Source organism: Halichoerus grypus, chromosome 8 (genome assembly GCF_964656455.1).
Source record: "Halichoerus grypus chromosome 8, mHalGry1.hap1.1, whole genome shotgun sequence".
NCBI classification, from domain to species: domain Eukaryota; kingdom Metazoa; phylum Chordata; class Mammalia; order Carnivora; family Phocidae; genus Halichoerus; species Halichoerus grypus.
In genome coordinates, this window is record NC_135719.1 from 45,344,174 (window position 1) to 45,361,253 (window position 17,080).

Consider the following 17,080-nt stretch of genomic DNA (forward strand, 5'->3'; position numbering starts at 1 on the left):
GAGAGGGTCCCTCGGGGAACCTGGCGTGAGCACAGAGGGGCAAGGCACAGAGCACCGAGAAGCTGGGGCAATGGAGACATGAAGGGGGAGCCCTGGGGGAGCAGGTTGGCCAAAGTGTTAGCCCTCCACCTTGCCGGGCATGCCAGGACCTTGCTTGAAGATTACAGTCCCGGAAAGGAAACACCTATGAAATAGTCACACAAATAAATACAATGTTTGAAATACTGATAGTGTTGCAGGGCATACCATTTCAATAAGGCTCTTTCCAAGCCAACCCCAGAGAGCGTCAGCTTGGTCAGGGCAGCGATGTCTGCGATCAGAGGGGAAGCGTGGGCAGAACCAAGTGGCCGAGGAAGGCGGGGTGGGGAAGAGCGCTCTAGGCCGAAGGAATGGCCAATGCGCAGACCTCAGGGCTGGACAGAACATGGCACCGTTCAGGAACTGAAGTGAGTTCCTCCTTGCACCTCCCTCATTGCACTGCACACGGGCCTGGGCCTCGCGTGTGTGCCCGAATTCACAGACTCCCATGACTGCTAATTTGCTCCCACACTCATCCCTTTCTGCAACTTACACTGATCACCTTGGGGCACCACTGCATATCCCCGCAGCTGCATTTCTTAGCCCACGGCCACCAGATGCACACCAGTTTTGCTCAGTCTTGTGAAAGTGGGCCTGCCTGAGTCCTGCTTGGGTCCTCCCCGCTCACCCCTCCCCATCCTGCCTGGGAGGCGCGATGCCCACAGGAACCCCCTTGGTGCAACACAAATTCACCATGCCATGAACCCTGGATCAGAGGGGGCTAAATAGGTGGTACCCCTTTTTCTCCAGCAGGCCCTTTTGAGACTCATCTCATGAGGCTCTGTAGAAGGCTCTGGGAGACAGAACGGAGGCAAATCCGTCTTGCATCCAACAACGCGTGCACAGATGGGCTTTGCAGATGGCTGGGTCCCAAACCCCCAGCCTCTCTGCTCAGCTGCCACACCCCTGACTTGACCACATTTGAACACCCAGTCTGGTCCCCATGCTGACTTCTCTTAATAGCCAGTCGGCATGTTTACCAAGAATGTGTTGACCTTTACTTTCCAATGGCAGGGACAACGTGATACATTACTTCCTTGTTTGGAGGTTGCTTGCTCAAAGGCTAAGTGGCCACTCCACCGAACCTATCTGGTGGCCTGTATTTTCACCGGCCGCTCCAATGCAGCCTGAGGTCCTGGTGTAGAGCCCAGCACCACTGCCTGGGTGCTGGGAGCCTGGGCTCCCAACCAAATTTGGCCATGCGTGCTATACGACCCTACACAAGTCCCGGGCCTCTTTGTCTCTTCCCTACGAACTAAGGTAGGATGGACGTTCTCCAAGGTCCTTCAAGCTCCAATCAGAGGATCACGCTCCTTCCAGTGCCCAGAGAAAATCAAGTTCAGGTCTGCCCAACAGACCACCTCCCCAGTTAACGTTCTCCCTGTAGATCAATCACTTCTTTATAGTACCTTTAATACCATGTATCTTTAATACCACGCTTTTTGACTGGGATTTACGGGAGGTGGGAGGTGGTAGTGTATGTGTATGTCCCAAAAATTCAATGCAACATTTTTTAACAAAATAGGGTGTGGGAAAAGAATCAAGACACACTCCAAATACAACTCGTAGAAGGTCCAAATCAGGTTGTGTTTTGAAAAACATGAAAACAGCAACAAAGTGGGCGGTGCTTCTTGGCTGTCACTGGCACCAAGAGAGGCCAGATTCCTATGTGGGAGCAACTGCTTGTGACTGTCCATATTAATTAGGGGGTGACCAGGAAGCCGAGCTTGAAGCCTTTGACAACCTAACGTGATTGTTTCTTACATATAGAAGCATTTTACCACATTGTATAGTTAGATCTAGGATGTTGGTTGGGATTGGGGTTGACAGGTAAAAATAAAATGTTCCCCCTTTAAAAATAATAGAAAGAACATAAACAGAAGGAAAGGAAAGGAAAAGAAAGATGTTCCCAGAAGCATTTTCACTGAACAGCTCATTTTCAGAGATAAATTACTGACATTAAGCAGGAGATACTGTGAGCTCTTCCCATTTGCATGGTAGTAGTATTCCAGGGAAACGCAGTGTATATTAAAGCCTTGCAAATATATTTGGTGTTTATTATGTAAATCAGAGTTTAGTGTTTAGCTCAGATAATCATCTACATCAATGTCTGGAAAGACGTTCTAAAGTCATGTGGAATGCAAGACAATTCTTCATTGTGAGATGGGCCCAGGCACTGCAAAATATCTAACATCTGGCTCCTCCCAGGCTCCCCAATGCCAGCAGCACCTCTGTCAATCCTGTGACCCCCGGAAATACCCCCCCCAACATTTTAATCCCCTGGGGCTTTCCTACCTTCATGGTGAAATGATCTGAAAGAACACAGTCGCCAGATGCACTAGGGTGGGTGAGGACAGGGCTTGGGGATGGTTTCAAGGACCCCACCATTCTTTCCATGGGCATTTTTTTTTTTTAAAAGATTTTATTTATTTGACTGAGAGAGAGACACAGCGAGAGCAGGAGTGGGAGAGGGAGAAGCAGGCCTCTGGCTGAGCAGGAAGCCCGATGCGGGGCTCGATCCCAGGACCCTGGGATCATGACCTGAGCCGAAGGCAGACGCTTAACGACTGAGCCACCCAGGCGCCCCGGGCATTTTTTTTTTTAATTGAGTTATTCACATATCATAAAATTCACCCTTTGAAAGTGGTTTTTAGTATATTCACAAAGTTGTGCAACCTCACCACTAATTCCAAAACATCTTTATCAGCCCAAAGCCTCGTACCTGTTAGCAGCCACTCCCATTCTCCCCTCCCCACGCCCTGGCAAGCTCTAATCCACTTTCCACCTCCATGGATCTGCCTACTCTGGACATTCCATATAAATGGAATCATATAACATGTGGCCTTTTATGTCTGGTTTTTTCACTTAAAACAATGTTTTTCAAGGTTCACTGATATTGTAGCATGGATCAGTACCTCATTCCATTGAATGGCTGAATAATATTTCATTATATGGATATACCACAACTCATTGGTTGATTCAGCCGTTGATGGACAGTTTGACCATTATGAATAGTGCTGCTATGAACATTTATGTATAATTTTTTGTGTGGACATATGTTTTCAATTTTCTTGGGTATACACCAAGTTGTTGCTGGGTCATATGGTAACTCTACCCTTAAATTTTTGACGACCTGCCTGTTTTGTTTTGTTTTTTTAAGTGATTACACTATTTTAAAATCCCACCAGCAAATTATGAGGGTTCCAGTTTCTCTACATCCTCACCAGCACTTGTTACTGACAGTCTTTTGGAAAACAGCCACCCCAATAAGAGTGAAGTAATGTCCCATTAGGGGTTTTGTTTACATTTCCCCAGTGACCAATGATGTAACACATTTTTCCAGGTACTTATTGGCTATTTGTATTTGTTCTTTGAGAAATGTCTGTTCAAGTCTGTTGCTCATTTTTAACTGGATCGCTCATCCTCTTGTTGAATTGTAAGAGATCTTTATATATTCCTGATACAAGTCCCTTATCAGATGTGTGATTTGCAAATGTTTCTCCCATTCTGTGGGTTGTCCTGATGATGCCTTCTGGAACACTAAAGTTTTTAATTTTTAATTTTAAAATTAAAATCTCTTTTTCTTCAGTTGCAGTATGCCATGGATCTTTGAACCAGCTGTCCCAGCAGCCCCACCTCACAGGGCAAGGCCAGGGAATGGAAGCTGCCGTGATTTGAATGTGGGGGCCACACTCTCCCAGCTTCAAAGCCTCTTGCTGGGATTCCATAAACAGGGTTTAATTTCTCTAGATAAAAAAACCTCTGTCCCTGCCCAAGTAAATAATGTCCCCAGAATGGGCAGCACCAACCCTACCAGTCATTCAAACCTTAGAGGCAATTACTACCCTCCTGGCCCTTTCTCAAAGAGCAAACCAAGCTGAGGGTATGGGGACCCTGAACCCCGAGTGGGCACCACGTGGGTCAAGGGACACCAGAGAGGCAAGCTGGACAGTGGGGAAGGCCAAGGTCACCGCTTTGCAGAGGGAAGTCATCACAAGCTGCGATGGGCCTCAGCTGGGAGCCCGCCCCTTCCCTACCTCAGGCCACGCTCGGGTTGCACAGCAAAGGGCCCTGCTAAAACGTAAAGATGTCTGCAGGCTGGGGACACATTCCTGGACAGCTGATGCTGGACTGCTCTGGGGAAATCAAGGAAATCCTGCAGCTGGGGAAATCGAGGCCCGGTGACACCAAGGCCCTTACAGCGAGTCCACACTATCCTCCTGCTCCCCCTGCTGACCTCCAGTGAGCATGTTGGCTGGAATGAGGTTCGTGGGTCTCTGGCAACAGGCAGGGCCCGTGGGACATGAGCAGCTTGCTTGGGCAGAAGGGGCACAGAGAGGTCCATGTCCCAGCAGGTGAGCCCACTGACAGAGCAGAGCAGGGAAGCCTGAGCAGCACAAGGATGTGACCCCTTGGCAGGCAAGCGACTCATCTCTTTGGGACGACCCCACAAATCCCATTGTCTTAATAACAGTAACAGCGGCCGTTCCTTAGTGCTTCCTTGAGCGCCAGGTACCGTGCTCAGAAATGTACACGCACCACGGCATGGATCCTCCCGACAACCCCGCGAGACCCACAGTAAGTTTCTTCCACGAGGACACCGAGACTAGAAGAGGTTAAGTGACTTGCCCATGATCACGAATCGTAAGAGCTGAGCAGGCTTTCAAACCCAAGCCCGCCAGCTCCAAAGTCAGTGCTCATAATGGCCATACCTCCTGGATTCCGGAGACCCTGGAGTTCTCAGCTCTCCAGTTGAAGATCCTCCCCTGAGTGAATGGGTGGGCTGCTACCCTTAGCCGGCTTCATCAAGCTGAGCTTGGCTCTGGAGCCATCAGAACCCTAGTCTGTTCCCCCAGGGAAACCTGGGCTCTCCTCTGGTGTCACAGCGCCCCCTGCTGCTCACTCGCACTCTCTTCTGCAAGAATCTCTTACTGCCAAAGGGCCACCTGCTAACAGAGGCTCTGGGGGTTCCCCAGATGGGAGCCCCACTCCCTCACTAACACCCTATCCTCTTAAAGGTCCTCCGGGGGCCTGGAGCAAAGCAGAGAGAAAATATGCATGTTTGTTTCTGGGTGCTGAGGTCGGCCCCGGGGCCCCAAATCCCTCTAGCTTGCCACCCTCCCGTCACAGAGCAGGCAAGAGGAGCCTCCACACACTGGAGGTCAGCGACCCCACTCCAGCTCTTCACATTCCTGCAGACGTGTGTAAACTGAGTCTCGGTTCCCTCATCTGCCAACGGGAGACAGAATTGCCTACTTCCCTCCAGCACCCCATACTGAGCTCCTCCCCTTCCTGAGCCTCAGCTTCCTCATCTCCTGATGTTTCTTGGGCACCTGGCCTTCACCTGCATTACCTCATTCAATCATCACGGTAATACACGAGGTGGGATAAGGAAATCGAGGCTCAGAGGAGTCAGGCAAGTTGCCTGAAGTCACACAGCTGGCAGTATCTGGAGCCAGGATTCCAACCCAAGCAGCCTGGCTCCAGACACCCGGCTCATAACCACCATGTCACAGTGTCGTCCAGGGGCAAGAAGCCTTATACACTATGAAATGTGCAGACTTGGCATGGGGTTGGGGAGATGCGAAGGAGGAAGAAATTAGAAAAATTAGTAATTAGAAGAATAAGGCCACAGTGGGAAGACTCCTGGGCTTGCATCCGTCTTGGCAGACTTCCTGGAGGAGGTGGGGGCTGAGCCAAATCTCTCGGTGTTACAAGGTCCAGTGGTCAGAAGGACTGGTGGAAAAGGGCCTGCCTGCCCTCCATTTGCCCATCCGGAAAGGAGGGGTTCCCAACTTCACAGGAACCTCGAGAGAACAGGCATGAGGGACCGTCACACTAATAAACACATTTGCTGGGTATCTATATGGGCCAGGCACAGTACTAAGTGCTTCATGCGGATCATCTTTTTTAATCTCCCAAGAGCCCTGTGGGGTAGGAACCATTAATACCGCCCCTTGACACTTGAAGAAACTGGACTTTCCGAGACTTTGAGTGTCTTTCCTGAGTCCTCACAACAACCAAGAGGAGAAGGCAGGATTTGAACCCAAGTAGCCTGACTCCATGCCCTGTGCTACACGCCCGAGTCATAGAGCTACACTTTCCCCAGGAAGAAAGTCTCTGGCAGCAATCCTCACTCTCCTGCCATCTCCGTGTGGGCATCCTTCCTAGATGTTCCTCCGGGTGACTTTGCTCTCGGCTGAAGCAAAACAAGGAGAAGAGGAAAGCCTTCCTTTCTCCCGTGTCCCAGCATCCAGAAGGTGTCAAATGGAGGATACTCCCAGAATGAAAGGTTCTTGCTTGGGGAAGGACAGATTATCTATGTCTCTGGCGCCCCCTGCTGCCCCAACAGAGAACTTCATGAGACGGCCTCGCTAGGGGATCACCCCAGTGCAGGCAGGCAAAGGGGGTCAGGAGCAGGCTTCTGACAAGCCATCTGTGAAGAAGGACCAGGTTGTCATTGTGGTTTTTTTTTTTTAACTTCCAGTCTGTCGCAGACTAAGACTTTTTGTAAGATGCAATACAAATGAATTAGGGGAAAAAATGAAATGCGGCTTAAATATTATAGGCAGCCATGTCAAATTTCTATAAAAGCTTCTCAATGTGACTCTCAAGTTCTCAGTTCTCTAAGAATTTCCTGGGCCTGTCTTCAGGTGACAATGGTCTGTGAGCCAGCATGGGCCCAGGGATCTCAGTTTGAGTAGCACTGGTCCAAAGGGCCACTGGGCAAGGCCGGCCCAAGATCGATGGCTAGCTAGAAGGAATCCGTCCCCTGAGGCACTGCCTCAGCGGACAGCAAGGGTTCCTGTGCCATTCGGAGACTGCTAACACTGTTAGCTGCTGCTAACTCAGGGGACAGCTCTACACCTGCAGTTGGGAAAGAAGGAGTGGCTTCAGCCTAAGAGAGCCCCAGGGACAGCGTCCCACAGAGGGTGCGCAGAAGCCAGGCCCTGGACTCTGCCCTACCCATCTGTAAGCAGGAAGGTGAGCCTTTCTGAGCCAAGGAAACCTCTGGAAATAGCTCTATCCTCTAACAAGCTGGGAGGTTGGGGGGTGGAGGTCTGAACCTGATGTGAGACCAGGATGGTGGATGCCCTGGTTTCTAGTCCAAATCACCTCCCCACTCTGAGTTTCGTCTTCCACAAATGTTAAAAATGAGGGGATCCAGGGGCGCCTGGGTGGCTCAGTCGGTTAAGCGTCTGCCTTCAGCTCAGGTCATGATCCCAGGGTCCTGGGATCGAGCCCCACATCGGGCTCCCTGCTCAGCGGGAAGCCTGCTTCTCCCTCTCCCACTCCCCCTGCTTGTTTTTCTCTCTCGCTGTGTCTCTCTCTGTCAAATAAGTAAAGTCTTTAAAAAATAATAATAATAAAAAAATGAGGGGATCGGATTGTCTCTAAGGTCCCTTCTAAATCTAACATGCTGTGTTTGTCCTGGAAGATCTACCGCCTGCGCTCGGCAGGGGAGGGCGGGGAGCGCAGCAAGGCTAATGCACAGCCAGGAGGAGAAAGCAGAGTGCAATGGATATGTATTGGTTGTGCATTACAGGCTGTCCCCAGGGCTTCTTGAGGACAAGGGTGATCCAGGGCCAGGGAGACCAGACCCGGCTTCTGGGCGGTACCTTGGAGGGCAGAGGTGTGGCGGATCAGCTGGGCAGAGGCATTTGCTGGAACTGAAGGAGCACTTGAGGGAGGGGAAAACGGCTCTTTCCACTTTAGCTAGTGGCCACACACAGCCACACTCATCTTGTCACCAACCCCCCCCCCACCACCCCCCCACCATTCTCGGGCCCCGCTTGAAAGAGAGCAAACAGCCACGGAGCAAGGAGCCAGCTTCCCACCCATTCCCAGCCAAGGTGAACAGGCTGTGAGTTTGTTGACAGAGAAAAAAGTCATCAATTTTTCATTACCCAGTGAAGGCAACAGAATGTCTCGGGATGTCAACAGTTTCCAGGCAACAAAGACAAACCAAATACACAGTCCCCTCACCTAAAAAGATGTTTCCTTTACAAGCATCAGCTTGGATGGGGAGCCGGGGGAAGACGAGAGGCTGAGGCAAGGTGAGATCACTTGGCAGGCGCAGGGCCGGATTGATCCAGACGTTGGGGGTTTGTGGCTGTCTCCAGTGACCCTGTTAGCAGATCTTGTCAGACTATGACTCAAGCTGAGCCTGCTTTTGGAAGCATTCAGGCCCAAGACGTCAGAGCAAGACCCAAGAGATCAGCTGGTGTAGCTTATTCATCCCTTCATTCAAAACAAACATTTTGAGCATTCTTAGGGCCTTGCACTCAGGCCTGGGGCCCAGTCTAGCTGCGGCGATGCGTCCATAGACCACTTCCCCTCACCCTACAGATAAGAAAACTCAGAGCCAGAGAGAAGAAATGACTGTCCCAAGATGACGCAACCACGTGGAGGCCGAGCTGTCCTTGAACCCACAGCTGAAGGCGCTCTGCAGCCGTGCCGTGGTCCCCAGCAGGCTCAGGACTGGGCTCTTGGCAGGGGGCCCCCCAAGTGGCTGGCCCAGAAAGAGGCTGGTCCAGAATCAACACAGGAAGCTTTCTAGAGACCCCTAGCAAAAGTGTTCAGATATCGAATCTAAAAACTAAAAGGAGATCATTAGAATCTCTTGTGGTGGGTATATTATTGTGATTTTTAACTCTCAAGGTGGTTCTAACCAAAACAGGAAGGATGGCCCTTTCCGGAGCACTTTGTCAGGCCTGCAGGCCTCCAGGATGTCTCCTTGTGTTTGCACTGACATTTCCCAGTGAATGTCAATGACGACTCAAGAATAAGTCAACACAGGTCCTCACAATAAATGCCAAAGCTTGTTAGCAGAGTAAACCGTGTGCTTAGCCTGTCTTAAAAGAATCTTTGCTGAGTAAACAGAAGGAAGGCTTTCCTTGAGAGCAAACAGAGCAAGGAGCTGGGTGCGCCCGGAGGGCTGGTAGGTGACTCCACTGGCGGACGCTGTAGAGCCATCTTCGAGGGGGGCCGCGAGGTCAGGGGGCTTATCTAATGTCACACAGCCCCTTCAAGCAGAACAGACCTCTCTCCCCAACAGCCTCTGATCCTTCAAGGAGCCACCTCTCTTGGGAAGGAGGCAGAAACCAAGACTGAAAGTAGAACCTAGAGATGCATCTCCTTTGCTCAGAGATGTCAAGGAACTAACGTCTTAACCTTCCCAGGACCATTTTTTATTTTTAAACACGATTACAATGAAAGGTAGCCCTAATGGTGGCTCGTCAGAAGGCAGTGGGAAAGATGTTTTTGGTCCAAATGGGCTACCAGCTTTCTGTCTCTAATTGTCAACACCGATTCAATATTATCCTTGGTGGTAGTGGATAAGGAAATGAACCTTAATAGCTGCTGATCTTTAGCTCACAACTTACCACTTCCTTCTTTGCCTTATTTACATGAGCTTCTCATTTTCCCAAGTAAAGACACATTACAGTCTGAAATCTTTGACCCATAAACTTGTTAGTCTCAAAAACCCAAGTGCAACCACTGACTTAAAATCATCTCAAATAGCTTTTCACCAAAAAGAACCCCTCAAATATTCCATTTTCCATTTAATTTATGGATTCCTTGCCTCTTTCTTGAAAGAATAAGAGAGCGTAGATCAAAGTATAAATATGCAGCGAAATTATTAAAAGAGCCACACACAAAATTTTTTTTTTAATTAGCACCAAGTAAACAAGGAGGAAACATTACCCATCTTGGGTCAGTTTAACTGCTGAGAATAGGCATCCAGCCTGGCACTGTTCCTCAGTAGCTGAGACGGAGGGGCAAGGGTGGTAAGTCACAGAGCTCTTATTATGATAAAAGAGGCATGGCTACCAATTCCTCAGAGGATATGAACTTTCTCTTGGCCCTAAATTTTAAAAGAATTTTCACATGAGACCTTGTAACAACAAAACAGCCTCCACAAGTTTTATGGCAAAAGCAGAAGTGGTTTTCACGTGGCTGTTTCTTCCAACAACCTTGGAGGAAAGCCAAGGGCACGCCAGATAGCACAGCAGCTCAGCAACGTGCTTCTTTGTTTTTCGACAAGAAATGAACTTGAGCACGTTAAGAGGAAAAGTCAAATGTTCTAAGTAAATTACACAGGAGGCATGACCATATTAAATAAAGTGCACTTGGTTTCCTCTTGGCGGAGTCACTGGTGGGCATACAAACAAGCCTCTCCTTCCTGAGGTGGGGACTCACTTGCTCACCCCTGGGCCAACAGCCCACCACCCCAGCCTGCTTGACTCACACACCCCACCCAGCCCAGGTGTGCTCTGGTAAGAAAAAGCCAACTGATCTAAGTAGCCAGTCGGATGATTGGCCACTGTGGGGCAGCACTGAGCCAGCATCTGGAAAACAAACTTCCAAAAAATTCCCTTCGTAAGCAAAGCCATCCAGCATATATGCAATTCTACCAATCCACTAAATCCATTAATCCTGAAAATCCCATATCTGGTTATTTCCACAAATATTTAAGGGTGGAAAAATAAAATAGCCCCTCCAATAGTAGGAATGTGTTCTGTGATTCTCTTTTTAACTTTTTAAGTGTCGATCCATCATACAAAACAGCAAAGAAATACTAACATTTTTTGAACAGGAACTGTGCTGAGTGTCTTACATGTACCAGATCATGTAGTTCTACAAAAATTCGATGAGGTAGGTGTCATCATTATCCTTATCATGTAAGTGAGGAAACTGAGGCACCCAGGGTTTAGACGACTAGCCTAAAGTCACACAGCCCTATTCAGTGGCAGAGTGGGATTTGAGTTAATCCAGGTAGTGTGACAGAGAGCATTTAACCTACCTCCTTAAAGACCTGTGGTATCTTAGAGCTGCAAGAGACATCTAGTCCACACTCCTCCCAGAAGCAGACATTGTATTCCCCATCCCAGCCTCAGGCTAATGGCCAGCAAAGTTTTTCCTTACTTTTCTTATTTTGAGCTAAAACTGTCTCCCAGTTGGTCAGAGTTCTTCCCTCCAGAGCTACATAAAATAAATTCAGTTTTCCTTCCTTTTTTTTTTTTTAAGGTTTATTTACTTATTTATTTATTTGACACACAGAGAGAGCACAAGCAGGGGGAGTGGCAGGCAGAAGGGGAGGGAGAAGCAGACTCCCCACTGAGCAGGGAGCCCAATGCGGGGCTCCATCCCAGGGACCTGAGCTGAAGGCAGATCCTTAACCGACTGAGACACCCAGGCGCCCCAAGTTCAGTTTCTCTTCTATATTGAAGCCCCTTCACTTTTTAAAAAAATTAACGATAGTGTTAACTGTTGCTCCCCAACCACCACCTCTCAAAAAAACCAGCCCTGTGGCAGGAATGGGTCATTATTCCTAATTTACAAATGTGCCCCATCCCATTCCTGCTGGTTAACAGCAAGTGCTAGAATCTCCTGATGGAGAGGTGTAACAATAGATTAGTTGCTTTATTTGGCTAACCAGTGCCGGAGATGACAATGCCATTACCAAACCAGACTTAAAGGCTATTAAAAGTAATACGTGGTTGTGATTTTTAAAGATCCAAGCAATATGGAATGGATAAACTGAAATGGAAAAATTCACTCCCATCCTCCCAACCCTTCTCCTCAGAGGTAATCTTTTACCTTTTACTTGTTTTGTGTTTTTCTTTAACCCTTCCAGAATTTCCTTTACACATACAAACACATGCATGTGAATCTTTCAGGGTCATATTACATATACTGGTCTTCAACTTGCTTGTTTCATTTAACACCGTATTCTAGATATCATTCAATAACAGCACTCCTGTTAATAGCTACATGAAAGCTTCCTCACATGCAATTTTCTTCTCTCTTACAAAAATGCTTCATTGAAATTGTACATGCACTTTTGGATGGATTTCTACAAGTGAAATTCCTGGATGAAAGAGTACTTCTAATTCTGAGAGATGGAACCCAATCACCCTCCTTAAAAAGTGGTAGTAATTTACACTCCAACCAACAGTCCATTTTCCAAGTGTGGTCAACGCAAGAACTAGCTTTTTTTTTTTTTTTTTAAGATTTTATTTATTTATTTGACAGAGAGAGACACAGTGAGAGAGGGAACACAAGCAGGGGGAGTGGGAGAGGGAGAAGCAGGCCCCCCACTGAGCTGGGAGCCCGATGCTGGGCTCGATCCCAGGATACTGGGATCATGACCTGAGCCGAAGTCAGACGCTTAACGACTGAGCCAGTTTATTATCCAACTGTTAAACCTTCCTTCAACATTTGAAGACAGTTACTAACTCAGTCATTCTTTCAGACCGTGTTTATCATGCACCCTGTACTTGTCAGGCACCGCGTGAGCAGCTGGCTTTGCCCTAAACCAGGAGCTCCCAGCGCTAACCACCAGACTCGCCGAGGGTGGCTGAAAACGCAGATTCCCCATCCCCCTTCGCCCGCCCCCCAGGTTTCGGTTCCTCGGCCTGTGAAGTGTGCAGGGGCCCAGGAAACTGGGTAGTTGTTGCTGTTTGTTTCATTCGGGTGTTTTGTTTTGTTTAACAGCTTCCCAGGTGACTCAGCTGGATGATGAGCAGCCAAAAGCAGAGCAAATCTCACTTCTTTCTCTGGGTGAAAACGCTTTCTGGAAATGAAGGTGCTGGGAAGAGTCAGTACCCACTTCCCTAAAGTAAAACAGGGAACTAGTTGGGGTGATATTAACTAGTAATGTCCAACCGCCCCTTCCGTCGAAAACCAGCCCTGGGACATTATTCCCAGTTTACAAATATGCCCCATTCCTGCTGGTTAGCGAAAGTTCCGGAATCTCCCGGCAGAGGGGTTTCACAACGGACTAGTTGCTTTAGTTCACCAACCAACGCCCAAGCCCGGGAAGCCTCCCCTAAACCAGACTTAAAAGCTAGTTGTCGGGGCACCTGGGTGGCTCAGTCGTTAAGCGTCTGCCTTTGGCTCAGGTCACGATCCCAGGGTCCTGGGATGGAGCCCCGCATCGGGCTCCCAGCTCTGTGGGGCGCCTGCTTCTCCCTCTCCCACTCCCCCTGCTTGTGTTCCCTCTCTCGCTGTGTCTCTCTCTGTCAAATAAATAAATAAAATCTTTAAAAAAAAAAAAAAAATTAAAAAAAAAAAAGCTAGTTCTTGCGGGACCATGTTAATGAGCATGCGCAAAAGGCTCCGCGGACCCGAGCGCGTCCCTAATGGACAATGGGCCTCGGTGCAATTGAGAAGTTCGGCTTCCCTCGGCCACACTCGGCTTTTAGCCCCGCCTCTCGTCCCGCCCTCCCAGCACGGACGTTGATTGGCGAACAGCGGCCTATAAAAGCTCGAGGGCGGGCGCACGATTCTCAGGCACCTGTGCGGGTTGAAGACTTTTTTTCTCCGATCCGTGAAGCCGAGGCGAGCAGAGGACCCTTCATCCAGCTGCCTGCCCTCCGTCTCCAAGCTCGTGCACCTTCTCCGTCATCCTAGACGACGTGGACGTGACAGGGAAGGTGACAGGTCACTGTGTCCGGAAGGCAGTTTGCGGGCTCCGGGGCGCCACACCTTTGCTTCTGCTGCCTCACCGGCTGAGAATTCCCGGTTCGGCACTGAAGCCTGGCTCGGGCCTCACCTGGGGAGATCTCCGGACGCCCCTGCTTTCCGTTCACGGAGCCGGGTCCCGCGGGTTCCCACCTCGGGGCCTGACCGCCCACACCTGTACCTGGCAACCTGGAAGGTGCGTATTAAGTGGGGAATGAATGAATGAATGAAGCTTGCGGTGGGGGGCAGGCCTGGCTTTGTGCCCCTGTACGGCCTGCTACAATGATAAGACCATTCGCTGGTCCAGAGACTTGGGTTCCAGTTCTGGCTGTCCCATTCCCTGCTGCTGAGCAAGGTCCTCCTCCGCTCTGGGCCCCGAATTCCTCACGTGTAAAAGGAGAGGGTTGGACAATGGGATGAATGCATATTGAACACCAACAATGAGCCAGACATTGTGATAAGTATTGGGGAAACAGGTGAGCAACACAAACCCAATCCCCAAGCTTACTGTATGGAGGAGAAAGATACTGAACACACTCTCACAAACGCCTAATTACACATCTACTCTAAGCAGCGTAAGACAGGGAACTTTCAGCAGAGAATTTAATACAGCCTGGGGTGGGCTTCTGAAGGCTTGAAGGAATAGAATTAACTGGGGTAGGTGGTCAGTGGCCTGGCGAGAGTGGGGAATAGCAAGTGCGAAGATATGGAAGGTGAAACATGCACATTTTTTTTTCATTGTAATTGGATGTCCTAATAACCCTCAAAGTTTACAAGCCAGAGGAGTGGAAGCTCTGGTGAGTTAAATGGAATAGAAGTTGGAGGGTTCTTTGGAAGCCCCTAACTATTTGAGCAATCCTGTGAAAATACGCAATGGCCCCTGACCCCGTGTCCTCATCTAAGTGTTCTGGAAGATTGTTCAATCAGACCTAACAGCTCAGGTTCGTGATGCAGGCTGCGTGGTCTCTGCGATCTGACTCTGAGGGGCATCTCCTGGCTGCTTCAGAAGAACCAGAAATACCAACGCTCTCTTGAAAGTGGCCCATGTCTACCTCGAGCTGAATTATCCAGGCTTCTTTGCAAAGACAAGAAGATGGAGAAGAGGCTTGTACGGTGACAGAAAAAAATCAAAGGCTCACCACCGAACCTTACAAAAGTGCACGTGTGGAGGGGACGCTGTGTCGTGGTAGAAATACTGGAGACAACAGAGGTGGCAGGCCCAGCTTTGCCTTCCATTAGCTGTGCAAACCTGGCAGGCACTCAGACTCTGAGCACCAGTCTGGTGTGTGACTAGGGCAAATTCTGTGCTCTTGACATGGTCAAGTTCAGAATGGGAAAACCCGTGAAAGTTATTTCTAAATTATAAAGCACTATGCAACCAAACCCATAGGCACCTGGCTCACGTTGTTCCCTCAGAATTTTACTGAATATGCTCCTTCAAATTATGGGGAGAAAGGATTCGACATATTTTATTTGAATTTGTAGCAATATACCAAGTTGTTTTGTTGCATAAATATTTTGAATTCTTTCATTTTAATTAGAGTGTTTCTCTTTTCCAAAAGGTGGTTTTAGAATTTCATGTGTGGTTCTCTCATTTTTAGAAGAAAGAAGAAAAAAAAAAAAGAGTAAAACTGTTGACAGGAGCTTTGGATTTTTTTTTATCCCATTGTGTAACACATTCAGTGACAATATGGATTTTTTTAAAAATTGTTGTTCTTAGATGGTTTGTCAGCAAGTCTGTTCCTAAAATTCTCCCCTACACCTAATCCTGGCTTCTTACTGATGCAAGATTATAAAAGGGGTGAGTGAGCCAGCCACGGACCTGGGTATGCTTTCCTTGTGGCCGCCACAGGAGAGAGTTGAACAGAATCTTAGGAACAACGGAACTTATTAAACAAAGTAGAGTATGTTTGGTGAACAATCAGTAGCGCAAAACCAGTCATGAGAAACCAAACTTGCTGCCTGATTGCAAAGGACTGGCAGGGAGAAGTCTGAAGAGCACAAGGCTTAGGCTTGCTGGACCTAGGGATTCTCAGAACTGTGTTCTTTGTACCTTACACAGAAGGGAAATGGCATCTACATACCAGCGAGCATTGATGGGCAAGTTCATTCCCCAATACAAACTAGATATTCCCATTTTGCAAAGAAGAAATAAAGGGTCAGGAGAACTAAAAGGGGAGTGGAACTGGGCAGACTTTTTAATTATCAAATGAATAAAAGGTTAGCATTTCTGCATGTATAAGTGGGTCTCCTACTTCATCAGATCATTCTTTGGAAAGGTTTTAGCTCTATTTAGATTTTTTACTACGTTAAAAGATATCTTTTCAAAAGCTGGGCCCACCCATGAGGCCATGTTAACACTTGAGTCTTGCTATAGTGAACATTTGTCACTGTATAGTTTGGGTAACCGAACTTGGTATTTATATCTCAATTTACCACTTAATTTTCAGCTGTTCTAGATGTTGTTTTCCTTTATCTTGTTAAGTGTTCTTTTTAATCTGTTCAAAATATTTCCTTGGCTAAGTGAAGTGTCCATATTCCCTCCTCACACTTAAGTGCTCACCGACTGCAAGGAATTCCTGTTATCTCAGAACTGTCTAAAACCCAGTGAGGCAGGCCTATCGTTATAGATGAGTAAACTGATGCAGGAGGGGAAAAAGGAGCAGCGGCACGGGGAAAGATGCTAAGAGCAGGCTTAGCAGAGCCTGGTCTGAATCCTTCTACCCATTTACTAGTCTTTACCTCATGTTAACCTCTGAGCTCCCACTGACCCATCTGTGACATGGGGTTACCATGGGATTGTTGTGCAGAATGACAGGACACGCTAGAGATCAGCACAGCATTGGCTGTTAGCTGATGGATGAAGATAAGGAGGAAAAACACTAAAATGTGGGCGTAGACCAATCTTTAGGTAAGCTCTTCACCGGTCGGGCTTGAACTCATGACCCCAAGGTCAGAGTTGCATGCTCTACCAAACCAGCTAAGCGCCTCACAATCGCTTTATGACCCGTTCCTCACGTGCACAAAGGATTCATCTCTAATACATGAGAACTCCAAAATTTGAATGACAGTAACATCTATGTACTACTATTCATTGCACTTCCTCAAGGTCCTAAATTGATCATCCCTTACCTTTCTTGTCTAATCCATCTTATTTTTGAGCTTTAGGAAAAGGGTAGTGTGCTGTATGCAGTTTACCAGGACTTGTTCTTTATCTAACCTTACTTTTAAGAATCCCTCTATATCCGGAGCTCATTTTCAGGGCTGATAATTTAGGATCATTTGTTTTCTGATTGATGGAACTTTGAGGTTTTTGCTATCTTTTAAGTACTGCTTTAAACATTCCCAAAAATGCACCGACATCCATAATGTAGCTTCTCTTGGGTAATACATAGAAACAGAATTGCTGGGTTGTGTTCAATTCTGTAAGGTACACGAGCCATTAACCCATGTGGTTCTAAAACTTAACACTAACGGTCTTACACACTGGACAGCTGGGGCTAGGAATCCTGCTTTTCACCAACTCCTGATC

General features: G+C 48.1%; 2 long non-coding RNA genes across 2 annotated transcripts in view; both read left to right on the forward strand.

The window, feature by feature from the left end:
* LOC144382879 (uncharacterized) overlaps positions 1–17,080 on the forward strand; it is a 1,041,026-nt gene that overhangs the window by 867,078 nt on the left and 156,868 nt on the right. The window lies entirely within an intron of this gene.
* On the forward strand, positions 13,370–15,085 carry LOC118549319 (uncharacterized). Its single transcript, XR_004924039.2, has 2 exons — positions 13,370–13,744; positions 14,503–15,085. It is a non-coding gene; the product is annotated as an uncharacterized LOC118549319 (long non-coding RNA).